Source organism: Crinia signifera, chromosome 7 (assembly GCF_055691185.1).
Source record: "Crinia signifera chromosome 7, ASM5569118v1, whole genome shotgun sequence".
Classification (NCBI taxonomy): Eukaryota; Metazoa; Chordata; class Amphibia; order Anura; family Myobatrachidae; genus Crinia; species Crinia signifera.
In genome coordinates, this window is record NC_139223.1 from 106,905,397 (window position 1) to 106,929,458 (window position 24,062).

Here is a 24,062-nt window from a genome sequence, read left to right on the forward strand (position 1 = left end):
TAACTGTTTTTGCTTACTGCAAAAAATCATGTGTTGGCAATGTAAAAAGACCTACAGGACATGATATTAGCAGGGGATCTTAAATTAAACTACTAAAGAGGCTCAACACTGTTGCTGCCAAAAGCAGTTGGAATTGGGCCTAAACAGTGTGGTAAGTCCTTAGGTGATGGCTATTGTGTCTGTTTGACCTCTTCTAAATGTCTGTGCTGGCAATAAAAAGAAAAAGTTTCCAATTTAAATAGATAGAGAATAAAAACAATTTGCCAGTAATGTGAAAAAACCTACAGCACCTGCTGTTCCCATGTGGTCTCCCACCAAAGTACTAACCAGGCCCAACACTGCTTAGCTTCCAAGATCAGACGAGATTGGGCCTATCCAATGTGGTATGGCTGTAGGTGAGATACATGCTCTTTTTTGCCCTCTTCTCTTCTATCACCAGGTAAGCTAATAAAAAAGCTTCCTAACTGTTTTTGCTTACTGAAAAAAATCATGTGTTAGTAATGTAAAAAGACCTACAGGACATGATATTAGCAGGGGATCTTAAATTAAACTACTAAAGAGGCTCAACACTGTTTAGCTGCCAAAAGCAGTTGGAATTGGGCCTAAACAGTGTGGTAAGTCTTTAGGTGATGGCTATTGTGTCTGTTTGACCTGTTACAAATGTCTCTACAGGCAATAAAAAGAAAAAGTTTCCAATTAAAATAGCTAGAGAATAAAAACAATTTGCCAGTAATGTGAAAAAACCTACAGCACCTGGTGTTCCCATGTGGTCTCCCACCTAAATACTAACCAGGCCCAACACTGCTTAGCTTCCAAGATCAGACGAGATTGGGCATATCCAATGTGGTATGGCTGTAGGTGAGATACAGGCACTTTTTTGCCCTCTTCTACTTCTATCACCAGGTAAGCTAATAAAAAAGTTTCGTAACTGTTTTTGCTTACTGAAAAAAATCATGTGTTGGCAATGTAAAAAGACCTACAGGACATGATATTAGCAGGGGATCTTAAATTAAACTACTAAAGAGGCTCAACACTGTTTAGCTGCCAAAAGCAGTTGGAATTGGGCCTAAACAGTGTGGTAAGTCTTTAGGTGATGGCTATTGTGTATGTTTGACCTCTTCTAAATGTCTGTGCTGGCAATAAAAAGAAAAAGTTTCCAATTTAAATAGATAGAGAATAAAAACAATTTGCCAGTAATGTGAAAAAACCTACAGCACCTGGTGTTCCCATGTTGTCTCCCACCCAAGTACTAACCAGGCCCAACACTGCTTAGCTTCCAAGATCAGACGAGATTGGGCCTATCCAATGTGGTATGGCTGTAGGTGAGATACATGCACTTTTTTGCCCTCTTCTACTTCTATCACCAGGTAAGCTAATAAAAAAGTTTCCTACCTGTTTTGGCTTAATGAAAAAAATCATGTTTTGGTAATGTAAAAAGACCTACAGGACATGATATTAGCAGGGGATCTTAAATGAAACTACTAAAGAGGCTCATACACTGTTTAGCTGCCAAAAGCAGTTGGAATTGGGCCTAAACAGTGTGGTAAGTCTTTAGGTGATGGCTATTGTGTCTGTTTGACCTCTTCCAAATGTCTGTACTGGCAATAAAAAGAAAAAGTTTCCAATTTAAATAGCTAGAGAATAAAAACAATTTGCCAGTAATGTGAAAAAACCTACAGCACCAGGTGTTCCCATGTGGTCTCCCACCCAAGTACTAACCAGGCCCAACACTGCTTAGCTTCCAAGATCAGACGAGATTGGGCCTATCCAATGTGGTATGGCTGTAGGTGAGATACATGCTCTTTTTTGACCTCTTCTCTTCTATCACCAGGTAAGCTAATAAAAAAGTTTCCTAACTGTTTTGGCTTAATGAAAAAAATCATGTTTTGGTAATGTAAAAAGACCTACAGGACATGATATTAGCAGGGGATCTTAAATGAAACTACTAAAGAGGCTCGTACACTGTTTAGCTGCCAAAAGCAGTTGGAATTGGGCCTAAGCAGTGTGGTAAGTCTTTAGGTGATGGCTATTGTGTCTGTTTGACCTCTTCCAAATGTCTGTACTGGCAATAAAAAGAAAAAGTTTCCAATTTAAATAGCTAGAGAATAAAAACAATTTGCCAGTAATATGAAAAAACCTACAGCACCAGGTGTTCCCATGTGGTCTCCCACCCAAGTACTAAAAAGGCCCAACACTGCTTAGCTTCCAAGATCAGACGAGATTGGGCCTATCCAATGTGGTATGGCTGTAGGTGAGATACATGCTCTTTTTTGCCCTCTTCTCTTCTATCACCAGGTAAGCTAATAAAAAAGCTTCCTAACTGTTTTTGCTTACTGAAAAAAATCATGTGTTGGTAATGTAAAAAGACCTACAGGACATGATATTAGCAGGGGATCTTAAATGAAACTACTAAAGAGGCTCATACACTGTTTAGCTGCCAAAAGCAGTTGGAATTGGGCCTAAACAGTGTGGTAAGTCTTTAGGTGATGGCTATTGTGTCTGTTTGACCTCTTCCAAATGTCTGTACTGGCAATAAAAAGAAAAAGTTTCCAATTTAAATAGCTAGAGAATAAAAACAATTTGCCAGTAATGTGAAAAAACCTACAGCACCAGGTGTTCCCATGTGGTCTCCCACCAAAGTACTAACCAGGCCCAACACTGCTTAGCTTCCAAGATCAGACGAGATTGGGCCTATCCAATGTGGTATGGCTGTAGGTGAGATACATGCTCTTTTTTGCCCTCTTCTCTTCTATCACCAGGTAAGCTAATAAAAAAGCTTCCTAACTGTTTTTGCTTACTGAAAAAAATCATGTGTTAGTAATGTAAAAAGACCTACAGGACATGATATTAGCAGGGGATCTTAAATTAAACTACTAAAGAGGCTCAACACTGTTTAGCTGCCAAAAGCAGTTGGAATTGGGCCTAAACAGTGTGGTAAGTCTTTAGGTGATGGCTATTGTGTCTGTTTGACCTCTTACAAATGTCTCTACAGGCAATAAAAAGAAAAAGTTTCCAATTAAAATAGCTAGAGAATAAAAACAATTTGCCAGTAATGTGAAAAAACCTACAGCACCTGGTGTTCCCATGTGGTCTCCCACCTAAATACTAACCAGGCCCAACACTGCTTAGCTTCCAAGATCAGACGAGATTGGGCATATCCAATGTGGTATGGCTGTAGGTGAGATACATGCACTTTTTTGCCCTCTTCTACTTCTATCACCAGGTAAGCTAATAAAAAAGTTTCCTACCTGTTTTGGCTTAATGAAAAAAATCATGTTTTGGTAATGTAAAAAGACCTACAGGACATGATATTAGCAGGGGATCTTAAATGAAACTACTAAAGAGGCTCATACACTGTTTAGCTGCCAAAAGCAGTTGGAATTGGGCCTAAACAGTGTGGTAAGTCTTTAGGTGATGGCTATTGTGTCTGTTTGACCTCTTCCAAATGTCTGTACTGGCAATAAAAAGAAAAAGTTTCCAATTTAAATAGCTAGAGAATAAAAACAATTTGCCAGTAATGTGAAAAAACCTACAGCACCAGGTGTTCCCATGTGGTCTCCCACCCAAGTACTAACCAGGCCCAACACTGCTTAGCTTCCAAGATCAGACGAGATTGGGCCTATCCAATGTGGTATGGCTGTAGGTGAGATACATGCTCTTTTTTGACCTCTTCTCTTCTATCACCAGGTAAGCTAATAAAAAAGTTTCCTAACTGTTTTGGCTTAATGAAAAAAATCATGTTTTGGTAATGTAAAAAGACCTACAGGACATGATATTAGCAGGGGATCTTAAATGAAACTACTAAAGAGGCTCGTACACTGTTTAGCTGCCAAAAGCAGTTGGAATTGGGCCTAAGCAGTGTGGTAAGTCTTTAGGTGATGGCTATTGTGTCTGTTTGACCTCTTCCAAATGTCTGTACTGGCAATAAAAAGAAAAAGTTTCCAATTTAAATAGCTAGAGAATAAAAACAATTTGCCAGTAATATGAAAAAACCTACAGCACCAGGTGTTCCCATGTGGTCTCCCACCCAAGTACTAAAAAGGCCCAACACTGCTTAGCTTCCAAGATCAGACGAGATTGGGCCTATCCAATGTGGTATGGCTGTAGGTGAGATACATGCTCTTTTTTGCCCTCTTCTCTTCTATCACCAGGTAAGCTAATAAAAAAGCTTCCTAACTGTTTTTGCTTACTGAAAAAAATCATGTGTTGGTAATGTAAAAAGACTTACAGGACATGATATTAGCAGGGGATCTTAAATTAAACTACTAAAGAGGCTCAACACTGTTTAGCTGCCAAAAGCAGTTGGAATTGGGCCTAAACAGTGTGGTAAGTCTTTAGGTGATGGCTATTGTGTCTGTTTGACCTCTTACAAATGTCTCTACAGGCAATAAAAAGAAAAAGTTTCCAATTTAAATAGCTAGAGAATAAAAACAATTTGCCAGTAATGTGAAAAAACCTACAGCACCTGGTGTTCCCATGTGGTCTCCCACCCAAGTACTAACCAGGCCCAACACTGCTTAGCTTCCAAGATCAGACGAGATTGGACATATCCAATGTGGTATGGCTGTAGATGAGATACATACACTTTTTTGCCCTCTTCTACTTCTATCACCAGGTAAGCTAATAAAAAAGTTTCGTAACTGTTTTTGCTTACTGAAAAAAATCATGTGTTGGCAATGTAAAAAGACCTACAGGACATGATATTAGCAGGGGATCTTAAATAAACTACTAAAGAGGCTCAACACTGTTTAGCTGCCAAAAGCAGTTGGAATTGGGCCTAAACAGTGTGGTAAGTCTTTAGGTGATGGCTATTGTGTATGTTTGACCTCTTCTAAATGTCTGTGCTGGCAATAAAAAGAAAAAGTTTCCAATTTAAATAGATAGAGAATAAAAAAAATTTGCCAGTAATGTGAAAAAACCTACAGCACCTGGTGTTCCCATGTGGTCTCCCACCCAAGTACTAACCAGGGCCAACACTGCTTAGCTTCCAAGATCAGACGAGATTGGGCCTATCCAATGTGGTATGGCTGTAGGTGAGATACCTGCACTTTTTTTGCCCTCTTCTACTTCTATCACCAGGTAAGCTAATTAAAAAGTTTCCTAACTGTTTTGGCTTAATGAAAAAAATCATGTTTTGGTAATGTAAAAAGACCTACAGGACATGATATTAGCAGGGGATCTTAAATGAAACTACTAAAGAGGCTCATACACTGTTTAGCTGCCAAAAGCAGTTGGAATTGGGCCTAAACAGTGTGGTAAGTCTTTAGGTGATGGCTATTGTGTCTGTTTGACCTCTTCCAAATGTCTGTACTGGCAATAAAAAGAAAAAGTTTCCAATTTAAATAGCTAGAGAATAAAAACAATTTGCCAGTAATGTGAAAAAACCTACAGCACCAGTTGTTCCCATGTGGTCTCCCACCCAAGTACTAACCAGGCCCAACACTGCTTAGCTTCCAAGATCAGACGAGATTGGGCCTATCTAATGTGGTATGGCTGTAGGTGAGATACATGCACTTTTTTGCCCTCTTCTACTTCTATCACCAGGTAAGCTAATAAAAAAGTTTCCTAACTGTTTTGGCTTAATTAAAAAAATCATGTTTTGGTAATGTAAAAAGACCTACAGGACATGATATTAGCAGGGGATCTTAAATGAAACTACTAAAGAGGCTCATACACTGTTTAGCTGCCAAAAGCAGTTGGAATTGGGCCTAAACAGTGTGGTAAGTCTTTAGGTGATGGCTATTGTGTCTGTTTGACCTCTTCCAAATGTCTGTACTGGCAATAAAAAGAAAAAGTTTCCAATTTAAATAGCTAGAGAATAAAAACAATTTGCCAGTAATGTGAAAAAACCTACAGCACCAGGTGTTCCCATGTGGTCTCCCACCAAAGTACTAACCAGGCCCAACACTGCTTAGCTTCCAAGATCAGACGAGATTGGGCCTATCCAATGTGGTATGGCTGTAGGTGAGATACATGCTCTTTTTTGCCCTCTTCTCTTCTATCACCAGGTAAGCTAATAAAAAAGCTTCCTAACTGTTTTTGCTTACTGAAAAAAATCATGTGTTGGTAATGTAAAAAGACCTACAGGACATGATATTAGCAGGGGATCTTAAATTAAAATACTAAAGAGGCTCAACACTGTTTAGCTGCCAAAAGCAGTTGGAATTGGGCCTAAACAGTGTGGTAAGTCTTTAGGTGATGGCTATTGTGTCTGTTTGACCTCTTACAAATGTCTCTACAGGCAATAAAAAGAAAAAGTTTCCAATTTAAATAGCTAGAGAATAAAAACAATTTGCCAGTAATGTGAAAAAAACTACAGCACCTGGTGTTCCCATGTGGTCTCCCACCCAAGTACTAACCAGGCCCAACACTGCTTAGCTTCCAAGATCAGACGAGATTGGGCATATCCAATGTGGTAAGGCTGTAGGTGAGATACAGGCACTTTTTTGCCCTCTTCTACTTCTATCACCAGGTAAGCTAATAAAAAAGTTTCGTAACTGTTTTTGCTTACTGCAAAAAATCATGTGTTGGCAATGTAAAAAGACCTACAGGACATGATATTAGCAGGGGATCTTAAATTAAACTACTAAAGAGGCTCAACACTGTTGCTGCCAAAAGCAGTTGGAATTGGGCCTAAACAGTGTGGTAAGTCCTTAGGTGATGGCTATTGTGTATGTTTGACCTCTTCTAAATGTCTGTGCTGGCAATAAAAAGAAAAAGTTTCCAATTTAAATAGATAGAGAATAAAAACAATTTGCCAGTAATGTGAAAAAACCTACAGCACCTGCTGTTCCCATGTGGTCTCCCACCCAACTACTAACCAGGCCCAACACTGCTTAGCTTCCAAGATCAGACGAGATTGGGCCTATCCAATGTGGTATGGCTGTAGGTGAGATACATGCACTTTTTTGCCCTCTTCTACTTCTATCACCAGGTAAGCTAATAAAAAAGTTTCCTAACTGTTTTGGCTTAATGAAAAAAATCATGTTTTGGTAATGTAAAAAGACCTACAGGACATGATATTAGCAGGGGATCTTAAATGAAACTACAAAAGAGGCTCATACACTGTTTAGCTGCCAAAAGCAGTTGGAATTGGGCCTAAACGGTGTGGTAAGTCTTTAGGTGATGGCTATTGTGTCTGTTTGACCTCTTCCAAATGTCTGTACTGGCAATAAAAAGAAAAAGTTTCCAATTTAAATAGCTAGAGAATAAAAACAATTTGCCAGTAATGTGAAAAAACCTACAGCACCAGGTGTTCCCATGTGGTCTCCCACCCAAGTACTAACCAGGCCCAACACTGCTTAGCTTCCAAGATCAGACGAGATTGGGCCTATCCAATGTGGTATGGCTGTAGGTGAGATACATGCTCTTTTTTGACCTCTTCTCTTCTATCACCAGGTAAGCTAATAAAAAAGCTTCCTAACTGTTTTTGCTTACTGAAAAAAATCATGTGTTGGTAATGTAAAAAGACCTACAGGACATGATATAAGCAGGGGATCTTAAATTAAACTACTAAAGAGGCTCAACACTGTTTAGCTGCCAAAAGCAGTTGGAATTGGGCCTAAACAGTGTGGTAAGTCTTTAGGTGATGGCTATTGTGTCTGTTTGACCTCTTACAAATGTCTCTACAGGCAATAAAAAGAAAAAGTTTCCAATTTAAATAGCTAGAGAATAAAAACAATTTGCCAGTAATGTGAAAAAACCTACAGCACCTGGTGTTCCCATGTGGTCTCCCACCCAAGTACTAACCAGGCCCAACACTGCTTAGCTTCCAAGATCAGACGAGATTGGGCATATCCAATGTGGTATGGCTGTAGGTGAGATACAGGCACTTTTTTGCCCTCTTCTACTTCTATCAACAGGTAAGCTAATAAAAAAGTTTCGTAACTGTTTTTGCTTACTGAAAAAAATCATGTGTTGGCAATGTAAAAAGACCTACAGGACATGATATTAGCAGGGGATCTTAAATTAAACTACTAAAAAGGCTCAACACTGTTTAGCTGCCAAAAGCAGTTGGAATTGGGCCTAAACAGTGTGGTAAGTCTTTAGGTGATGGCTATTGTGTATGTTTGACCTCTTCTAAATGTCTGTGCTGGCAATAAAAAGAAAAAGTTTCCAATTTAAATAGATAGAGAATAAAAACAATTTGATAGAGATAGAGAATAAAAACAATTTGGTAAGTCTTTAGGTGATGGCTATTGTGTCTGTTTGACCTCTTCCAAATGTCTGTACTGGCAATAAAAAGAAAAAGTTTCCAATTTAAATAGCTAGAGAATAAAAACAATTTGCCAGTAATGTGAAAAAACCAACAGCACCAGGTGTTCCCATGTGGTCTCCCTCCCAAGTACTAACCAGGAGCAACACTGCTTAGCTTCCAAGATCAGACGAGATTGGGGCTATCCAATGTGGTATGGCTGTAGGTGAGATACACGCACTTTTTTGCCCTCTTCTACTTCTATCACCAGGTAAGCTAATAAAAAAGTTTCCTAACTGTTTTGGCTTAATTAAAAAAATCATGTTTTGGTAATGTAAAAAGACCTACAGGACATGATATTAGCAGGGGATCTTAAATGAAACTACTAAAGAGGCTCATACACTGTTTAGCTGCCAAAAGCAGTTGGAATTGGGCCTAAACAGTGTGGTAAGTCTTTAGGTGATGGCTATTGTGTCTGTTTGACCTCTTCTAAATGTCTGTACTGGCAATAAAAAGAAAAAGTTTCCAATTTAAATAGCTAGAGAATAAAAACAATTTGCCAGTAATGTGAAAAAACCAACAGCACCAGGTGTTCCCATGAGGTCTCCCACCAAAGTACTAACCAGGCCCAACACTGAATAGCTTCCAAGATCAGACGAGATTGGGCCTATCCAATGTGGTATGGCTGTAGGTGAGATACATGCTCTTTTTTGCCCTCTTCTCTTCTATCACCAGGTAAGCTAATAAAAAAGCTTCCTAACTGTTTTTGCTTACTGAAAAAAATCATGTGTTGGTAATGTAAAAAGACCTACAGGACATGATATTAGCAGGGGATCTTAAATTAAACTACTAAAGAGGCTCAACACTGTTTAGCTGCCAAAAGCAGTTGGAATTGGGCCTAAACAGTGTGGTAAGTCTTTAGGTGATGGCTATTGTGTCTGTTTGACCTCTTACAAATGTCTCTACAGGCAATAAAAAGAAAAAGTTTCCAATTTAAATAGCTAGAGAATAAAAACAATTTGCCAGTAATGTGAAAAAACCTACAGCACCTGGTGTTCCCACGTGGTCTCCCACCCAAGTACTAACCAGGCACAACACTGCTTAGCTTCCAAGATCAGACGAGATTGGGCATATCCAATGTGGTATGGCTGTAGGTGAGATACAGGCACTTTTTTGCCCTCTTCTACTTCTATCACCAGGTAAGCTAATAAAAAAGTTTTGTAACTGTTTTTGCTTACTGAAAAAAATCATGTGTTGGCAATGTAAAAAGACCTACAGGACATGATATTAGCAGGGGATCTTAAATTAAACTACTAAAGAGGCTCAACACTGTTTAGCTGCCAAAAGCAGTTGGAATTGGGCCTAAACAGTGTGGTAAGTCTTTAGGTGATGGCTATTGTGTATGTTTGACCTCTTCTAAATGTCTGTGCTGGCAATAAAAAGAAAAAGTTTCCAATTTAAATAGATAGAGAATAAAAACAATTTGCCAGTAATGTGAAAAAACCTACAGCACCTGGTGTTCCCATGTGGTCTCCCACCCAAGTACTAACCAGGCCCAACACTGCTTAGCTTCCAAGATCAGACGAGATTGGGCCTATCCAATGTGGTATGGCTGTAGGTGAGATACATGCACTTTTTTGCCCTCTTCTACTTCTATCACCAGGTAAGCTAATAAAAAAGTTTCCTAACTGTTTTGGCTTAATGAAAAAAATCATGTTTTGGTAATGTAAAAAGACCTACAGGACATGATATTAGCAGGGGATCTTAAATTAAACTACTAAAGAGCTCAACACTGTTTAGCTGCCAAAAGCAGTTGGAATTGGGCCTAAACAGTGTGGTAAGTCTTTAGGTGATGGCTATTGTGTCTGTTTGACCTCTTACAAATGTCTCTACAGGCAATAAAAAGAAAAAGTTTCCAATTTAAATAGCTAGAGAATAAAAACAATTTGCCAGTAATGTGAAAAAACCTACAGCACCAGGTGTTCCCATGTGGTCTACCACCCAAGCACTAACCAGGCCCAACACTGCTTAGCTTCCAAAATCAGACGAGATTGGGCATATCCAATGTGGTATGGCTGTAGGTGAGATACAGCCACTTTTTTGCCCTCTTCTACTTCTATCACCAGGTAAGCTAATAAAAAAGTTTCGTAACTGTTTTTGCTTACTGAAAAAAATCATGTGTTGGCAATGTAAAAAGACCTACAGGACATGATATTAGCAGGGGATCTTAAATTAAACTACTAAAGAGGCTCAACACTGTTTAGCTGCCAAAAGCAGTTGGAATTGGGCCTAAACAGTGTGGTAAGTCTTTAGGTGATGGCTATTGTGTATGTTTGACCTCTTCTAAATGTCTGTGCTGGCAATAAAAAGAAAAAGTTTCCAATTTAAATAGATAGAGAATAAAAACAATTTGCCAGAAATGTGAAAAAACCTACAGCACCTGGTGTTCCCATGTGGTCTCCCACCCAAGTACTAACCAGGCCCAACACTGCTTAGCTTCCAAGATCAGACGAGATTGGGCCTATCCAATGTGGTATGGCTGTAGGTGAGATACATGCTCTTTTTTGACCTCTTCTCTTCTATCACCAGGTAAGCTAATAAAAAAGCTTCCTAACTGTTTTTGCTTACTGAAAAAAATCATGTGTTGGTAATGTAAAAAGACCTACAGGACATGATATAAGCAGGGGATCTTAAATTAAACTACTAAAGAGGCTCAACACTGTTTAGCTGCCAAAAGCAGTTGGAATTGGGCCTAAACAGTGTGGTAAGTCTTTAGGTGATGGCTATTGTGTCTGTTTGACCTCTTACAAATGTCTCTACAGGCAATAAAAAGAAAAAGTTTCCAATTTAAATAGCTAGAGAATAAAAACAATTTGCCAGTAATGTGAAAAATCCTACAGCACCTGGTGTTCCCATGTGGTCTCCCACCCAAGTACTAACCAGGCCCAACACTGCTTAGCTTCCAAGATCAGACGAGATTGGGCATATCCAATGTGGTATGGCTGTAGGTGAGATACAGGCACTTTTTTGCCCTCTTCTACTTCTATCACCAGGTAAGCTAATAAAAAAGTTTCGTAACTGTTTTTGCTTACTGAAAAAAATCATGTGTTGGCAATGTAAAAAGACCTACAGGACATGATATTAGCAGGGGATCTTAAATTAAACTACTAAAAAGGCTCAACACTGTTTAGCTGCCAAAAGCAGTTGGAATTGGGCCTAAACAGTGTGGTAAGTCTTTAGGTGATGGCTATTGTGTATGTTTGACCTCTTCTAAATGTCTGTGCTGGCAATAAAAAGAAAAAGTTTCCAATTTAAATAGATAGAGAATAAAAACAATTTGATAGAGATAGAGAATAAAAACAATTTGGTAAGTCTTTAGGTGATGGCTATTGTGTCTGTTTGACCTCTTCCAAATGTCTGTACTGGCAATAAAAAGAAAAAGTTTCCAATTTAAATAGCTAGAGAATAAAAACAATTTGCCAGTAATGTGAAAAAACCAACAGCACCAGGTGTTCCCATGTGGTCTCCCACCCAAGTACTAACCAGGCCCAACACTAATTAGCTTCCAAGATCAGACGAGATTGGGGCTATCCAATGTGGTATGGCTGTAGGTGAGATACACGCACTTTTTTGCCCTCTTCTACTTCTATCACCAGGTAAGCTAATAAAAAAGTTTCCTAACTGTTTTGGCTTAATTAAAAAAATCATGTTTTGGTAATGTAAAAAGACCTACAGGACATGATATTAGCAGGTGATCTTAAATGAAACTACTAAAGAGGCTCATACACTGTTTAGCTGCCAAAAGCAGTTGGAATTGGGCCTAAACAGTGTGGTAAGTCTTTAGGTGATGGCTATTGTGTCTGTTTGACCTCTTCTAAATGTCTGTACTGGCAATAAAAAGAAAAAGTTTCCAATTTAAATAGCTAGAGAATAAAAACAATTTGCCAGTAATGTGAAAAAACCTACAGCACCAGGTGTTCCCATGAGGTCTCCCACCAAAGTACTAACCAGGCCCAACACTGCTTAGCTTCCAAGATCAGACGAGATTGGGCCTATCCAATGTGGTATGGCTGTAGGTGAGATACATGCTCTTTTTTGCCCTCTTCTCTTCTATCACCAGGTAAGCTAATAAAAAAGCTTCCTAACTGTTTTTGCTTACTGAAAAAAATCATGTGTTGGTAATGTAAAAAGACCTACAGGACATGATATTAGCAGGGGATCTTAAATTAAACTACTAAAGAGGCTCAACACTGTTTAGCTGCCAAAAGCAGTTGGAATTGGGCCTAAACAGTGTGGTAAGTCTTTAGGTGATGGCTATTGTGTCTGTTTGACCTCTTACAAATGTCTCTACAGGCAATAAAAAGAAAAAGTTTCCAATTTAAATAGCTAGAGAATAAAAACAATTCGCCAGTAATGTGAAAAAACCTACAGCACCTGGTGTTCCCATGTGGTCTCCCACCCAAGTACTAACCAGGCCCAACACTGCTTAGCTTCCAAGATCAGACGAGATTGGGCATATCCAATGTGGTATGGCTGTAGGTGAGATACATGCACTTTTTTGCCCTCTTCTACTTCTATCACCAGTTAAGCTAATAAAAAAGTTTCGTAACTGTTTTTGCTTACTGAAAAAAATCATGTGTTGGCAATGTAAAAACACCTACAGGACATGATATTAGCAGGGGATCTTAAATTAAACTACTAAAGAGGCTCAACACTGTTTAGCTGCCAAAAGCAGTTGGAATTGGGCCTAAACAGTGTGGTAAGTCTTTAGGTGATGGCTATTGTGTATGTTTGACCTGTTCTAAATGTCTGTGCTGGCAATAAAAAGAAAAAGTTTCCAATTTAAATAGATAAAGAATAAAAACAATTTGCCAGTAATGTGAAAAAACCTACAGCACCTGGTGTTCCCATGTGGTCTCCCACCCAAGTACTAACCAGGCCCAACACTGCTTAGCTTCCAAGATCAGATGAGATTGGGCCTATCCAATGTGGTATGGCTGTAGGTGAGATACATGCACTTTTTTGCCCTCTTCTACTTCTATCACCAGGTAAGCTAATAAAAAAGTTTCCTAACTGTTTTGGCTTAATGAAAAAAATCATGTTTTGGTAATGTAAAAAGACCTACAGGACATGATATTAGCAGGGGATCTTAAATGAAACTACTAAAGAGGCTCATACACTGTTTAGCTGCCAAAAGCAGTTGGAATTGGGCCTAAACAGTGTGGTAAGTCTTTAGGTGATGGCTATTGTGTCTGTTTGACCTCTTCCAAATGTCTGTACTGGCAATAAAAAGAAAAAGTTTCCAATTTAAATAGCTAGAGAATAAAAACAATTTGCCAGTAATGTGAAAAAACCTACAGCACCAGGTGTTCCCATGTGGTCTCCCACCCAAGTACTAACCAGGCCCAACACTGCTTAGCTTCCAAGATCAGACGAGATTGGGCCTATCCAATGTGGTATGGCTGTAGGTGAGATACATGCTCTTTTTTGACCTCTTCTCTTCTATCACCCGGTAAGCTAATAAAAAAGCTTCCTAACTGTTTTTGCTTACTGAAAAAAATCATGTGTTGGTAATGTAAAAAGACCTACAGGACATGATATTAGCAGGGGATCTTAAATTAAACTACTAAAGAGGCTCAACACTGTTTAGCTGCCAAAAGCAGTTGGAATTGGGCCTAAACAGTGTGGTAAGTCTTTAGGTGATGGCTATTGTGTCTGTTTGACCTCTTACAAATGTCTCTACAGGCAATAAAAAGAAAAAGTTTCCAATTTAAATAGCTAGAGAATAAAAACTATTTGCCAGTAATGTGAAAAAACCTACAGCACCTGGTGTTCCCACGTGGTCTCCCACCCAAGTACTAACCAGGCACAACACTGCTTAGCTTCCAAGATCAGACGAGATTGGGCATATCCAATGTGGTATAGCTGTAGGTGAGATACAGGCACTTTTTTGCCCTCTTCTACTTCTATCACCAGGTAAGCTAATAAAAAAGTTTTGTAACTGTTTTTGCTTACTGAAAAAAATCATGTGTTGGCAATGTAAAAAGACCTACAGGACATGATATTAGCAGGGGATCTTAAATTAAACTACTAAAGAGGCTCAACACTGTTTAGCTGCCAAAAGCAGTTGGAATTGGGCCTAAACAGTGTGGTAAGTCTTTAGGTGATGGCTATTGTGTATGTTTGACCTCTTCTAAATGTCTGTGCTGGCAATAAAAAGAAAAAGTTTCCAATTTAAATAGATAGAGAATAAAAACAATTTGCCAGTAATGTGAAAAAACCTACAGCACCTGGTGTTCCCATGTGGTCTCCCACCCAAGTACTAACCAGGCCCAACACTGCTTAGCTTCCAAGATCAGACGAGATTGGGCCTATCCAATGTGGTATGGCTGTAGGTGAGATACATGCACTTTTTTGCCCTCTTCTACTTCTATCACCAGGTAAGCTAATAAAAAAGTTTCCTAACTGTTTTGGCTTAATGAAAAAAATCATGTTTTGGTAATGTAAAAAGACCTACAGGACATGATATTAGCAGGGGATCTTAAATTAAACTACTAAAGAGCTCAACACTGTTTAGCTGCCAAAAGCAGTTGGAATTGGGCCTAAACAGTGTGGTAAGTCTTTAGGTGATGGCTATTGTGTCTGTTTGACCTCTTACAAATGTCTCTACAGGCAATAAAAAGAAAAAGTTTCCAATTTAAATAGCTAGAGAATAAAAACAATTTGCCAGTAATGTGAAAAAACCTACAGCACCAGGTGTTCCCATGTGGTCTACCACCCAAGCACTAACCAGGCCCAACACTGCTTAGCTTCCAAAATCAGACGAGATTGGGCATATCCAATGTGGTATGGCTGTAGGTGAGATACAGCCACTTTTTTGCCCTCTTCTACTTCTATCACCAGGTAAGCTAATAAAAAAGTTTCGTAACTGTTTTTGCTTACTGAAAAAAATCATGTGTTGGCAATGTAAAAAGACCTACAGGACATGATATTAGCAGGGGATCTTAAATTAAACTACTAAAGAGGCTCAACACTGTTTAGCTGCCAAAAGCAGTTGGAATTGGGCCTAAACAGTGTGGTAAGTCTTTAGGTGATGGCTATTGTGTATGTTTGACCTCTTCTAAATGTCTGTGCTGGCAATAAAAAGAAAAAGTTTCCAATTTAAATAGATAGAGAATAAAAACAATTTGCCAGAAATGTGAAAAAACCTACAGCACCTGGTGTTCCCATGTGGTCTCCCACCCAAGTACTAACCAGGCCCAACACTGCTTAGCTTCCAAGATCAGACGAGATTGGGCCTATCCAATGTGGTATGGCTGTAGGTGAGATACATGCTCTTTTTTGACCTCTTCTCTTCTATCACCAGGTAAGCTAATAAAAAAGCTTCCTAACTGTTTTTGCTTACTGAAAAAAATCATGTGTTGGTAATGTAAAAAGACCTACAGGACATGATATAAGCAGGGGATCTTAAATTAAACTACTAAAGAGGCTCAACACTGTTTAGCTGCCAAAAGCAGTTGGAATTGGGCCTAAACAGTGTGGTAAGTCTTTAGGTGATGGCTATTGTGTCTGTTTGACCTCTTACAAATGTCTCTACAGGCAATAAAAAGAAAAAGTTTCCAATTTAAATAGCTAGAGAATAAAAACAATTTGCCAGTAATGTGAAAAAACCTACAGCACCTGGTGTTCCCATGTGGTCTCCCACCCAAGTACTAACCAGGCCCAACACTGCTTAGCTTCCAAGATCAGACGAGATTGGGCATATCCAATGTGGTATGGCTGTAGGTGAGATACAGGCACTTTTTTGCCCTCTTCTACTTCTATCACCAGGTAAGCTAATAAAAAAGTTTCGTAACTGTTTTTGCTTACTGAAAAAAATCATGTGTTGGCAATGTAAAAAGACCTACAGGACATGATATTAGCAGGGGATCTTAAATTAAACTACTAAAAAGGCTCAACACTGTTTAGCTGCCAAAAGCAGTTGGAATTGGGCCTAAACAGTGTGGTAAGTCTTTAGGTGATGGCTATTGTGTATGTTTGACCTCTTCTAAATGTCTGTGCTGGCAATAAAAAGAAAAAGTTTCCAATTTAAATAGATAGAGAATAAAAACAATTTGATAGAGATAGAGAATAAAAACAATTTGGTAAGTCTTTAGGTGATGGCTATTGTGTCTGTTTGACCTCTTCCAAATGTCTGTACTGGCAATAAAAAGAAAAAGTTTCCAATTTAAATAGCTAGAGAATAAAAACAATTTGCCAGTAATGTGAAAAAACCAACAGCACCAGGTGTTCCCATGTGGTCTCCCACCCAAGTACTAACCAGGCCCAACACTGCTTAGCTTCCAAGATCAGACGAGATTGGGGCTATCCAATGTGGTATGGCTGTAGGTGAGATACACGCACTTTTTTGCCCTCTTCTACTTCTATCACCAGGTAAGCTAATAAAAAAGTTTCCTAACTGTTTTGGCTTAATTAAAAAAATCATGTTTTGGTAATGTAAAAAGACCTACAAGACATGATATTAGCAGGGGATCTTAAATGAAACTACTAAAGAGGCTCATACACTGTTTAGCTGCCAAAAGCAGTTGGAATTGGGCCTAAACAGTGTGGTAAGTCTTTAGGTGATGGCTATTGTGTCTGTTTGACCTCTTCTAAATGTCTGTACTGGCAATAAAAAGAAAAAGTTTCCAATTTAAATAGCTAGAGAATAAAAACAATTTGCCAGTAATGTGAAAAAACCTACAGCACCAGGTGTTCCCATGAGGTCTCCCACCAAAGTACTAACCAGGCCCAACACTGCTTAGCTTCCAAGATCAGACGAGATTGGGCCTATCCAATGTGGTATGGCTGTAGGTGAGATACATGCTCTTTTTTGCCCTCTTCTCTTCTATCACCAGGTAAGCTAATAAAAAAGCTTCCTAACTGTTTTTGCTTACTGAAAAAAATCATGTGTTGGTAATGTAAAAAGACCTACAGGACATGATATTAGCAGGGGATCTTAAATTAAACTACTAAAGAGGCTCAACACTGTTTAGCTGCCAAAAGCAGTTGGAATTGGGCCTAAACAGTGTGGTAAGTCTTTAGGTGATGGCTATTGTGTCTGTTTGACCTCTTACAAATGTCTCTACAGGCAATAAAAAGAAAAAGTTTCCAATTTAAATAGCTAGAGAATAAAAACAATTTGCCAGTAATGTGAAAAACCTACAGCACCTGGTGTTCCCATGTGGTCTCCCACCCAAGTACTAACCAGGCCCAACACTGCTTAGCTTCCAAGATCAGACGAGATTGGGCATATCCAATGTGGTATGGCTGTAGGTGAGATACATGCACTTTTTTGCCCTCTTCTACTTCTATCACCAGTTAAGCTAATAAAAAAGTTTCGTAACTGTTTTTGCTTACTGAAAAAAATCATGTGTTGGCAATGTAAAAACACCTACAGGACATGATATTAGCAGGGGATCTTAAATTAAACTACTAAAGAGGCTCAACACTGTTTAGCTGCCAAAAGCAGTTGGAATTGGGCCTAAACAGTGTGGTAAGTCTTTAGGTGATGGCTATTGTGTATGTTTGACCTGTTCTAAATGTCTGTGCTGGCAATAAAAAGAAAAAGTTTCCAATTTAAATAGATAAAGAATAAAAACAATTTGCCAGTAATGTGAAAAAACCTACAGCACCTGGTGTTCCCATGTGGTCTCCCACCCAAGTACTAACCAGGCCCAACACTGCTTAGCTTCCAAGATCAGATGAGATTGGGCCTATCCAATGTGGTATGGCTGTAGGTGAGATACATGCACTTTTTTGCCCTCTTCTACTTCTATCACCAGGTAAGCTAATAAAAAAGTTTCCTAACTGTTTTGGCTTAATGAAAAAAATCATGTTTTGGTAATGTAAAAAGACCTACAGGACATGATATTAGCAGGGGATCTTAAATGAAACTACTAAAGAGGCTCATACACTGTTTAGCTGCCAAAAGCAGTTGGAATTGGGCCTAAACAGTGTGGTAAGTCTTTAGGTGATGGCTATTGTGTCTGTTTGACCTCTTCCAAATGTCTGTACTGGCAATAAAAAGAAAAAGTTTCCAATTTAAATAGCTAGAGAATAAAAACAATTTGCCAGTAATGTGAAAAAACCTACAGCACCAGGTGTTCCCATGTGGTCTCCCACCCAAGTACTAACCAGGCCCAACACTGCTTAGCTTCCAAGATCAGACGAGATTGGGCCTATCCAATGTGGTATGGCTGTAGGTGAGATACATGCTCTTTTTTTACCTCTTCTCTTCTATCACCCGGTAAGCTAATAAAAAAGCTTCCTAACTGTTTTTGCTTACTGAAAAAAATCATGTGTTGGTAATGTAAAAAGACCTACAGGACATGATATTAGCAGGGGATCTTAAATTAAACTACTAAAGAGGCTCAACACTGTTTAGCTGCCAAAAGCAGTTGGAATTGGGCCTAAACAGTGTGGTAAGTCTTTAGGTGATGGCTATTGTGTCTGTTTGACCTCTTACAAATGTCTCTACAGGCAATAAAAAGAAAAAGTTTCCAATTTAAATAGCTAGAGAATAAAAACAATTTGCCAGTAATGTGAAAAAACCTACAGCACCTGGTGTTCCCACGTGGTCTCCCACCCAAGTACTAACCAGGCACAACACTGCTTAGCTTCCAAGATCAGACGAGATTAGGCATATCCAATGTGGTATGGCTGTAGGTGAGATACAGGCACTTTTTTGCCCTCTTCTACTTCTATCACCAGGTAAGCTAATAAAAAAGTTTTGTAACTGTTTTTGCTTACTGAAAAAAATCATGTGTTGGCAATGTAAAAAGACCTACAGGACATGATATTAGCAGGGGATCTTAAATTAAACTACTAAAGAGGCTCAACACTGTTTAGCTGCCAAAAGCAGTTGGAATTGGGCCTAAACAGTGTGGTAAGTCTTTAGGTGATGGCTATTGTGTATGTTTGACCTCTTCTAAATGTCTGTGCTGGCAATAAAAAGAAAAAGTTTCCAATTTAAATAGATAGAGAATAAAAACAATTTGCCAGTAATGTGAAAAAACCTACAGCACCTGGTGTTCCCATGTGGTCTCCCACCCAAGTACTAACCAGGCCCAACACTGCTTAGCTTCCAAGATCAGACGAGATTGGGCCTATCCAATGTGGTATGGCTGTAGGTGAGATACATGCACTTTTTTGCCCTCTTCTACTTCTATCACCAGGTAAGCTAATAAAAAAGTTTCCTAACTGTTTTGGCTTAATGAAAAAAATCATGTTTTGGTAATGTAAAAAGACCTACAGGACATGATATTAGCAGGGGATCTTAAATTAAACTACTAAAGAGCTCAACACTGTTTAGCTGCCAAAAGCAGTTGGAATTGGGCCTAAACAGTGTGGTAAGTCTTTAGGTGATGGCTATTGTGTCTGTTTGACCTCTTACAAATGTCTCTACAGGCAATAAAAAGAAAAAGTTTCCAATTTAAATAGCTAGAGAATAAAAACAATTTGCCAGTAATGTGAAAAAACCTACAGCACCAGGTGTTCCCATGTGGTCTACCACCCAAGCACTAACCAGGCCCAACACTGCTTAGCTTCCAAAAATCAGACGAGATTGGGCATATCCAATGTGGTATGGCTGTAGGTGAGATACAGCCACTTTTTTGCCCTCTTCTACTTCTATCACCAGGTAAGCTAATAAAAAAGTTTCGTAACTGTTTTTGCTTACTGAAAAAAATCATGTGTTGGCAATGTAAAAAGACCTACAGGACATGATATTAGCAGGGGATCTTAAATTAAACTACTAAAGAGGCTCAACACTGTTTAGCTGCCAAAAGCAGTTGGAATTGGGCCTAAACAGTGTGGTAAGTCTTTAGGTGATGGCTATTGTGTATGTTTGACCTCTTCTAAATGTCTGTGCTGGCAATAAAAAGAAAAAGTTTCCAATTTAAATAGATAGAGAATAAAAACAATTTGCCAGTAATGTGAAAAAACCTACAGCACCTGGTGTTCCCATGTGGTCTCCCACCCAAGTACTAACCAGGCCCAACACTGCTTAGCTTCCAAGATCAGACGAGATTGGGCCTATCCAATGTGGTATGGCTGTAGGTGAGATACCTGCACTTTTTTTGCCCTCTTCTACTTCTATCACCAGGTAAGCTAATAAAAAAGTTTCCTAACTGTTTTGGCTTAATGAAAAAAATCATGTTTTGGTAATGTAAAAAGACCTACAGGACATGATATTAGCAGGGAATCTTAAATGAAACTACTAAAGAGGCTCATACACTGTTTAGCTGCCAAAAGCAGTTGGAATTGGGCCTAAACAGTGTGGTAAGTCTTTAGGTGATGGCTATTGTGTCTGTTTGACCTCTTACAAATGTCTCTACAGGCAATAAAAAGAAAAAGTTTCCAATTTAAATAGCTAGAGAATAAAAACAATTTGCCAGTAATGTGAAAAAACCTACAGCACCTGGTGTTCCCATGTGGTCTCCCACCCAAGTACTAACCAGGCCCAACACTGCTTAGCTTCCAAGATCAGACGAGATTGGGCATATCCAATGTGGTATGGCTGTAGGTGAGATACAGGCACTTTTTTGCCCTCTTCTACTTCTATCACCAGGTAAGCTAATAAAAAAGTTTCGTAACTGTTTTTGCTTACTGAAAAAAATCATGTGTTGGCAATGTAAATAGACCTACAGGACATGATATTATAAGGGGATCTTAAATTAAACTACTAAAGAGGCTCAACACTGTTTAGCTGCCAAAAGCAGTTGGAATTGGGCCTAAACAGTGTGGTAAGTCTTTAGGTGATGGCTATTGTGTATGTTTGACCTCTTCTAAATGTCTGTGCTGGCAATAAAAAGAAAAAGTTTCCAATTTAAATAGCTAGAGAATAAAAACAATTTGCCAGTAATGTGAAAAAACCTACAGCACCAGGTGTTCCCATGTGGTCTCCCACCCAAGTACTAACCAGGCCCAACACTGCTTAGCTTCCAAGATCAGACGAGATTGGACAAATCCAATGTGGTATGGCTGTAGGTGAGATACAGGCACTTTTTTGCCCTCTTCTACTTCTATCACCAGGTAAGCTAATAAAAAAGTTTCGTAACTGTTTTTGCTTACTGAAAAAAATCATGTGTTGGCAATGTAAAAAGACCTACAGGACATGATATTAGCAGGGGATCTTAAACTAAAATACTAAAGAGGCTCAACACTGTTTAGCTGCCAAAAGCAGTTGGAATTTGGCCTAAACAGTGTGGTAAGTCTTTAGGTGATGGCTATTGTGTATGTTTGACCTCTTCTAAATGTCTGTGCTGGCAATAAAAAGAAAAAGTTTCCAATTTAAATAGATAGAGAATAAAAACAATTTGCCAGTAATGTGAAAAAACCTACAGCACCTGGTGTTCCCATGTGGTCTCCCACCCAAGTACTAACCAGGCCCAACACTGCTTAGCTTCCAAGATCAGACAAGATTGGGCCTATCCAATGTGGTATGGCTGTAGGTGAGATACAGGCACTTTTTTGCCCTCTTCTACTTCTATCACCAGGTAAGCTAATAAAAAAGTTTCGTAACTGTTTTTGCTTACTGAAAAAAATTATGTGTTGGCAATGTAAAAAGACCTACAGGACATGATATTAGCAGGGGATCTTAAATTAAACTACTAAAGAGGCTCAACACTGTTTAGCTGCCAAAAGCAGTTGGAATTGGGCCTAAACAGTGTGGTAAGTCTTTAGGTGATGGCTATTGTGTATGTTTGACCTCTTCTAAATGTCTGTGCTGGCAATAAAAAGAAAAAGTTTCCAATTTAAATAGATAGAGAATAAAAACAATTTGCCAGTAATGTGAAAAAACCTACAGCACCTGGTGTTCCCATGTGGTCTCCCACCCAAGTACTAACCAGGCCCAACACTGCTTAGCTTCCAAGATCAGATGAGATTGGGCCTATCCAATGTGGTATGGCTGTAGGTGAGATACATGCACTTTTTTGCCCTCTTCTACTTCTATCACCAGGTAAGCTAATAAAAAAGTTTCCTAACTGTTTTGGCTTAATGAAAAAAATCATGTTTTGGTAATGTAAAAAGACCTACAGGACATGATATTAGCAGGGGATCTTAAATGAAACTACTAAAGAGGCTCATACACTGTTTAGCTGCCAAAAGCAGTTGGAATTGGGCCTAAACAGTGTGGTAAGTCTTTAGGTGATGGCTATTGTGTCTGTTTGACCTCTTCCAAATGTCTGTACTGGCAATAAAAGGAAAAAGTTTCCAATTTAAATAGCTAGAGAATAAAAACAATTTGCCAGTAATGTGAAAAAACCTACAGCACCTGGTGTTCCCATGTGGTCTCCCACCCAAGTACTAACCAGGCCCAACACTGCTTAGCTTCCATCATCAGACGAGATTGGGCATATCCAACGTGGCACGACTGTAGGTGAGATACAGGCACTTTTTTGCCCTCTTCTACTTCTATCACCAGGTAAGCTAATAAAAAAGTTTCGTAACTGTTTTTGCTTACTGAAAAAAATCATGTGTTGGCAATGTAAAAAGACCTACAGGACATGATATTAGCAGGGGATCTTAAATTAAACTACTAAAGAGGCTCAACACTGTTTAGCTGCCAAAAGCAGTTGGAATTGGGCCTAAACAGTGTGGTAAGTCTTTAGGTGATGGCTATTGTGTCTGTTTGACCTTTTACAAATGTCTCTACAGGCAATAAAAAGAAAAAGTTTCCAATTTAAATAGCTAGAGAATAAAAACAATTTGCCAGTAATGTGAAAAAACCTACAGCACCTGGTGTTCCCATGTGGTCTCCCACCCAAGTACAAACCAGGCCCAACACTGCTTAGCTTCCATCAACAGACGAGATTGGGCATATCCAACATGGCACGGCTGTAGGTGAGATACAGGCACTTTTTTGCCCTCTTCTACTTCTATCACCAGGTAAGCTAATAAAAAAGTTTCGTAACTGTTTTTGCTTACTGAAAAAAATCATGTGTTGGCAATGTAAAAAGACCTACAGGACATGATATTAGCAGGGGATCTTAAATTAAACTACTAAAGAGGCTCAACACTGTTTAGCTGCCAAAAGCAGTTGGAATTGGGCCTAAACAGTGTGGTAAGTCTTTAGGTGATGGCTATTGTGTCTGTTTGACCTCTTCCAAATGTCTGTACTGGCAATAAAAAGAAAAAGTTTCCAATTTAAATAGCTAGAGAATAAAAACAATTTGCCAGTAATGTGAAAAAACCTACAGCACCAGGTGTTCCTATGTGGTCTCCCACCCAAGTACTAACCAGGCCCAACACTGCTTAGCTTCCAAGATCAGACGAGATCGGGCCTATCCAATGTGGTATGGCTGTAGGTGAGATACGTGCTCTTTTTTGACCTCTTCTCTTCTATCACCAGGTAAGCTAATAAAAAAGTTTCGTAACTGTTTTTGCTTACTGAAAAAAATCATGTGTTGGCAATGTAAAAAGACCTACAGGACATGATATTAGCAGGGGATTTTAAATTAAACTACTAAAGAGGCTCAACACTGTTTAGCTGCCAAAAGCAGTTGGAATTGGGCCTAAACAGTGTGGTAAGTCTTTAGGTGATGGCTATTGTGTATGTTTGACCTCTTCTAAATGTCTGTGCTGGCAATAAAAAGAAAAAGTTTCCAATTTAAATAGATAGAGAATAAAAACAATTTTCCAGTAATGTGAAAAAACCTACAGCACCTGGTGTTCCCATGTGGTCTCCCACCCAAGTACTAACCAGGCCCAACACTGCTTAGCTTCCAAGATCAGATGAGATTGGGCCTATCCAATGTGGTATGGCTGTAGGTTAGATACATGCACTTTTTTGCCCTCTTCTACTTCTATCACCAGGTAAGCTAAT

The 24,062-nt window shown here is 39.0% G+C and overlaps 45 non-coding genes and 6 pseudogenes across 45 annotated transcripts; all 51 read right to left on the reverse strand.

Annotated features, from left to right (window-relative positions):
- Positions 1-278: 278 nt before the first annotated feature.
- On the reverse strand, positions 279-397 carry LOC146023748 (5S ribosomal RNA). Its single transcript, XR_014453155.1, has one exon. It is a non-coding gene; the product is annotated as a 5S ribosomal RNA (ribosomal RNA).
- A 344-nt stretch (positions 398-741) lies between these two features.
- Positions 742-860, reverse strand: LOC146022741 (5S ribosomal RNA). The gene has a single exon (XR_014452184.1). It is a non-coding gene; the product is annotated as a 5S ribosomal RNA (ribosomal RNA).
- A 345-nt stretch (positions 861-1,205) lies between these two features.
- LOC146024337 (5S ribosomal RNA) lies at positions 1,206-1,324 on the reverse strand. Its single transcript, XR_014453722.1, has one exon. It is a non-coding gene; the product is annotated as a 5S ribosomal RNA (ribosomal RNA).
- A 346-nt stretch (positions 1,325-1,670) lies between these two features.
- LOC146022340 (5S ribosomal RNA) lies at positions 1,671-1,789 on the reverse strand. Its single transcript, XR_014451801.1, has one exon. It is a non-coding gene; the product is annotated as a 5S ribosomal RNA (ribosomal RNA).
- A 345-nt stretch (positions 1,790-2,134) lies between these two features.
- Positions 2,135-2,253, reverse strand: LOC146024621 (5S ribosomal RNA). The gene has a single exon (XR_014453993.1). It is a non-coding gene; the product is annotated as a 5S ribosomal RNA (ribosomal RNA).
- Positions 2,254-2,598: 345 nt separating this feature from the next.
- Positions 2,599-2,717, reverse strand: LOC146022667 (5S ribosomal RNA). The gene has a single exon (XR_014452112.1). It is a non-coding gene; the product is annotated as a 5S ribosomal RNA (ribosomal RNA).
- Positions 2,718-3,061: 344 nt separating this feature from the next.
- Positions 3,062-3,180, reverse strand: LOC146022742 (5S ribosomal RNA). The gene has a single exon (XR_014452185.1). It is a non-coding gene; the product is annotated as a 5S ribosomal RNA (ribosomal RNA).
- Positions 3,181-3,526: 346 nt separating this feature from the next.
- On the reverse strand, positions 3,527-3,645 carry LOC146022342 (5S ribosomal RNA). The gene has a single exon (XR_014451802.1). It is a non-coding gene; the product is annotated as a 5S ribosomal RNA (ribosomal RNA).
- Positions 3,646-3,990: 345 nt separating this feature from the next.
- Positions 3,991-4,109, reverse strand: LOC146024622 (5S ribosomal RNA). The gene has a single exon (XR_014453994.1). It is a non-coding gene; the product is annotated as a 5S ribosomal RNA (ribosomal RNA).
- Positions 4,110-4,453: 344 nt separating this feature from the next.
- Positions 4,454-4,572, reverse strand: LOC146022916 (5S ribosomal RNA). Its single transcript, XR_014452352.1, has one exon. It is a non-coding gene; the product is annotated as a 5S ribosomal RNA (ribosomal RNA).
- Positions 4,573-4,916: 344 nt separating this feature from the next.
- LOC146023859 (5S ribosomal RNA) lies at positions 4,917-5,035 on the reverse strand. The gene has a single exon (XR_014453261.1). It is a non-coding gene; the product is annotated as a 5S ribosomal RNA (ribosomal RNA).
- Positions 5,036-5,382: 347 nt separating this feature from the next.
- On the reverse strand, positions 5,383-5,501 carry LOC146024311 (5S ribosomal RNA). Its single transcript, XR_014453696.1, has one exon. It is a non-coding gene; the product is annotated as a 5S ribosomal RNA (ribosomal RNA).
- A 346-nt stretch (positions 5,502-5,847) lies between these two features.
- Positions 5,848-5,966, reverse strand: LOC146022668 (5S ribosomal RNA). Its single transcript, XR_014452113.1, has one exon. It is a non-coding gene; the product is annotated as a 5S ribosomal RNA (ribosomal RNA).
- Positions 5,967-6,310: 344 nt separating this feature from the next.
- On the reverse strand, positions 6,311-6,429 carry LOC146023095 (5S ribosomal RNA). Its single transcript, XR_014452524.1, has one exon. It is a non-coding gene; the product is annotated as a 5S ribosomal RNA (ribosomal RNA).
- Positions 6,430-6,772: 343 nt separating this feature from the next.
- Positions 6,773-6,891, reverse strand: LOC146024368 (5S ribosomal RNA). Its single transcript, XR_014453752.1, has one exon. It is a non-coding gene; the product is annotated as a 5S ribosomal RNA (ribosomal RNA).
- Positions 6,892-7,237: 346 nt separating this feature from the next.
- LOC146022343 (5S ribosomal RNA) lies at positions 7,238-7,356 on the reverse strand. The gene has a single exon (XR_014451803.1). It is a non-coding gene; the product is annotated as a 5S ribosomal RNA (ribosomal RNA).
- A 344-nt stretch (positions 7,357-7,700) lies between these two features.
- LOC146023530 (5S ribosomal RNA) lies at positions 7,701-7,819 on the reverse strand. The gene has a single exon (XR_014452944.1). It is a non-coding gene; the product is annotated as a 5S ribosomal RNA (ribosomal RNA).
- A 484-nt stretch (positions 7,820-8,303) lies between these two features.
- LOC146025147 (5S ribosomal RNA) lies at positions 8,304-8,422 on the reverse strand (annotated as a pseudogene).
- Positions 8,423-8,768: 346 nt separating this feature from the next.
- On the reverse strand, positions 8,769-8,887 carry LOC146024978 (5S ribosomal RNA; annotated as a pseudogene).
- A 344-nt stretch (positions 8,888-9,231) lies between these two features.
- On the reverse strand, positions 9,232-9,350 carry LOC146023258 (5S ribosomal RNA). Its single transcript, XR_014452681.1, has one exon. It is a non-coding gene; the product is annotated as a 5S ribosomal RNA (ribosomal RNA).
- Positions 9,351-9,695: 345 nt separating this feature from the next.
- Positions 9,696-9,814, reverse strand: LOC146022002 (5S ribosomal RNA). The gene has a single exon (XR_014451470.1). It is a non-coding gene; the product is annotated as a 5S ribosomal RNA (ribosomal RNA).
- Positions 9,815-10,158: 344 nt separating this feature from the next.
- LOC146024602 (5S ribosomal RNA) lies at positions 10,159-10,277 on the reverse strand. Its single transcript, XR_014453974.1, has one exon. It is a non-coding gene; the product is annotated as a 5S ribosomal RNA (ribosomal RNA).
- A 345-nt stretch (positions 10,278-10,622) lies between these two features.
- LOC146022003 (5S ribosomal RNA) lies at positions 10,623-10,741 on the reverse strand. Its single transcript, XR_014451471.1, has one exon. It is a non-coding gene; the product is annotated as a 5S ribosomal RNA (ribosomal RNA).
- Positions 10,742-11,085: 344 nt separating this feature from the next.
- On the reverse strand, positions 11,086-11,204 carry LOC146021679 (5S ribosomal RNA). The gene has a single exon (XR_014451156.1). It is a non-coding gene; the product is annotated as a 5S ribosomal RNA (ribosomal RNA).
- A 484-nt stretch (positions 11,205-11,688) lies between these two features.
- LOC146024835 (5S ribosomal RNA) lies at positions 11,689-11,807 on the reverse strand (annotated as a pseudogene).
- Positions 11,808-12,153: 346 nt separating this feature from the next.
- Positions 12,154-12,272, reverse strand: LOC146022573 (5S ribosomal RNA). The gene has a single exon (XR_014452023.1). It is a non-coding gene; the product is annotated as a 5S ribosomal RNA (ribosomal RNA).
- Positions 12,273-12,616: 344 nt separating this feature from the next.
- On the reverse strand, positions 12,617-12,735 carry LOC146023541 (5S ribosomal RNA). The gene has a single exon (XR_014452955.1). It is a non-coding gene; the product is annotated as a 5S ribosomal RNA (ribosomal RNA).
- Positions 12,736-13,080: 345 nt separating this feature from the next.
- LOC146021540 (5S ribosomal RNA) lies at positions 13,081-13,199 on the reverse strand. Its single transcript, XR_014451021.1, has one exon. It is a non-coding gene; the product is annotated as a 5S ribosomal RNA (ribosomal RNA).
- A 346-nt stretch (positions 13,200-13,545) lies between these two features.
- Positions 13,546-13,664, reverse strand: LOC146022344 (5S ribosomal RNA). The gene has a single exon (XR_014451804.1). It is a non-coding gene; the product is annotated as a 5S ribosomal RNA (ribosomal RNA).
- A 344-nt stretch (positions 13,665-14,008) lies between these two features.
- On the reverse strand, positions 14,009-14,127 carry LOC146023732 (5S ribosomal RNA). Its single transcript, XR_014453139.1, has one exon. It is a non-coding gene; the product is annotated as a 5S ribosomal RNA (ribosomal RNA).
- Positions 14,128-14,472: 345 nt separating this feature from the next.
- Positions 14,473-14,591, reverse strand: LOC146022004 (5S ribosomal RNA). Its single transcript, XR_014451472.1, has one exon. It is a non-coding gene; the product is annotated as a 5S ribosomal RNA (ribosomal RNA).
- Positions 14,592-14,935: 344 nt separating this feature from the next.
- On the reverse strand, positions 14,936-15,054 carry LOC146024603 (5S ribosomal RNA). Its single transcript, XR_014453975.1, has one exon. It is a non-coding gene; the product is annotated as a 5S ribosomal RNA (ribosomal RNA).
- Positions 15,055-15,399: 345 nt separating this feature from the next.
- LOC146022005 (5S ribosomal RNA) lies at positions 15,400-15,518 on the reverse strand. Its single transcript, XR_014451473.1, has one exon. It is a non-coding gene; the product is annotated as a 5S ribosomal RNA (ribosomal RNA).
- Positions 15,519-15,862: 344 nt separating this feature from the next.
- On the reverse strand, positions 15,863-15,981 carry LOC146023553 (5S ribosomal RNA). The gene has a single exon (XR_014452967.1). It is a non-coding gene; the product is annotated as a 5S ribosomal RNA (ribosomal RNA).
- A 484-nt stretch (positions 15,982-16,465) lies between these two features.
- LOC146023741 (5S ribosomal RNA) lies at positions 16,466-16,584 on the reverse strand. Its single transcript, XR_014453148.1, has one exon. It is a non-coding gene; the product is annotated as a 5S ribosomal RNA (ribosomal RNA).
- A 346-nt stretch (positions 16,585-16,930) lies between these two features.
- Positions 16,931-17,049, reverse strand: LOC146022574 (5S ribosomal RNA). The gene has a single exon (XR_014452024.1). It is a non-coding gene; the product is annotated as a 5S ribosomal RNA (ribosomal RNA).
- A 343-nt stretch (positions 17,050-17,392) lies between these two features.
- On the reverse strand, positions 17,393-17,511 carry LOC146023564 (5S ribosomal RNA). The gene has a single exon (XR_014452978.1). It is a non-coding gene; the product is annotated as a 5S ribosomal RNA (ribosomal RNA).
- A 345-nt stretch (positions 17,512-17,856) lies between these two features.
- LOC146021541 (5S ribosomal RNA) lies at positions 17,857-17,975 on the reverse strand. Its single transcript, XR_014451022.1, has one exon. It is a non-coding gene; the product is annotated as a 5S ribosomal RNA (ribosomal RNA).
- Positions 17,976-18,321: 346 nt separating this feature from the next.
- Positions 18,322-18,440, reverse strand: LOC146022345 (5S ribosomal RNA). The gene has a single exon (XR_014451805.1). It is a non-coding gene; the product is annotated as a 5S ribosomal RNA (ribosomal RNA).
- A 344-nt stretch (positions 18,441-18,784) lies between these two features.
- LOC146023935 (5S ribosomal RNA) lies at positions 18,785-18,903 on the reverse strand. Its single transcript, XR_014453335.1, has one exon. It is a non-coding gene; the product is annotated as a 5S ribosomal RNA (ribosomal RNA).
- A 345-nt stretch (positions 18,904-19,248) lies between these two features.
- LOC146022007 (5S ribosomal RNA) lies at positions 19,249-19,367 on the reverse strand. The gene has a single exon (XR_014451475.1). It is a non-coding gene; the product is annotated as a 5S ribosomal RNA (ribosomal RNA).
- A 344-nt stretch (positions 19,368-19,711) lies between these two features.
- On the reverse strand, positions 19,712-19,831 carry LOC146025078 (5S ribosomal RNA; annotated as a pseudogene).
- Positions 19,832-20,176: 345 nt separating this feature from the next.
- On the reverse strand, positions 20,177-20,295 carry LOC146022008 (5S ribosomal RNA). The gene has a single exon (XR_014451476.1). It is a non-coding gene; the product is annotated as a 5S ribosomal RNA (ribosomal RNA).
- Positions 20,296-20,642: 347 nt separating this feature from the next.
- LOC146023576 (5S ribosomal RNA) lies at positions 20,643-20,761 on the reverse strand. Its single transcript, XR_014452989.1, has one exon. It is a non-coding gene; the product is annotated as a 5S ribosomal RNA (ribosomal RNA).
- Positions 20,762-21,106: 345 nt separating this feature from the next.
- Positions 21,107-21,225, reverse strand: LOC146023104 (5S ribosomal RNA). The gene has a single exon (XR_014452532.1). It is a non-coding gene; the product is annotated as a 5S ribosomal RNA (ribosomal RNA).
- Positions 21,226-21,570: 345 nt separating this feature from the next.
- On the reverse strand, positions 21,571-21,689 carry LOC146023674 (5S ribosomal RNA). Its single transcript, XR_014453084.1, has one exon. It is a non-coding gene; the product is annotated as a 5S ribosomal RNA (ribosomal RNA).
- A 345-nt stretch (positions 21,690-22,034) lies between these two features.
- Positions 22,035-22,153, reverse strand: LOC146021542 (5S ribosomal RNA). Its single transcript, XR_014451023.1, has one exon. It is a non-coding gene; the product is annotated as a 5S ribosomal RNA (ribosomal RNA).
- A 346-nt stretch (positions 22,154-22,499) lies between these two features.
- Positions 22,500-22,618, reverse strand: LOC146025124 (5S ribosomal RNA; annotated as a pseudogene).
- A 345-nt stretch (positions 22,619-22,963) lies between these two features.
- On the reverse strand, positions 22,964-23,082 carry LOC146025265 (5S ribosomal RNA; annotated as a pseudogene).
- A 345-nt stretch (positions 23,083-23,427) lies between these two features.
- LOC146023617 (5S ribosomal RNA) lies at positions 23,428-23,546 on the reverse strand. Its single transcript, XR_014453029.1, has one exon. It is a non-coding gene; the product is annotated as a 5S ribosomal RNA (ribosomal RNA).
- A 344-nt stretch (positions 23,547-23,890) lies between these two features.
- On the reverse strand, positions 23,891-24,009 carry LOC146021543 (5S ribosomal RNA). Its single transcript, XR_014451024.1, has one exon. It is a non-coding gene; the product is annotated as a 5S ribosomal RNA (ribosomal RNA).
- Positions 24,010-24,062: the final 53 nt, after the last annotated feature.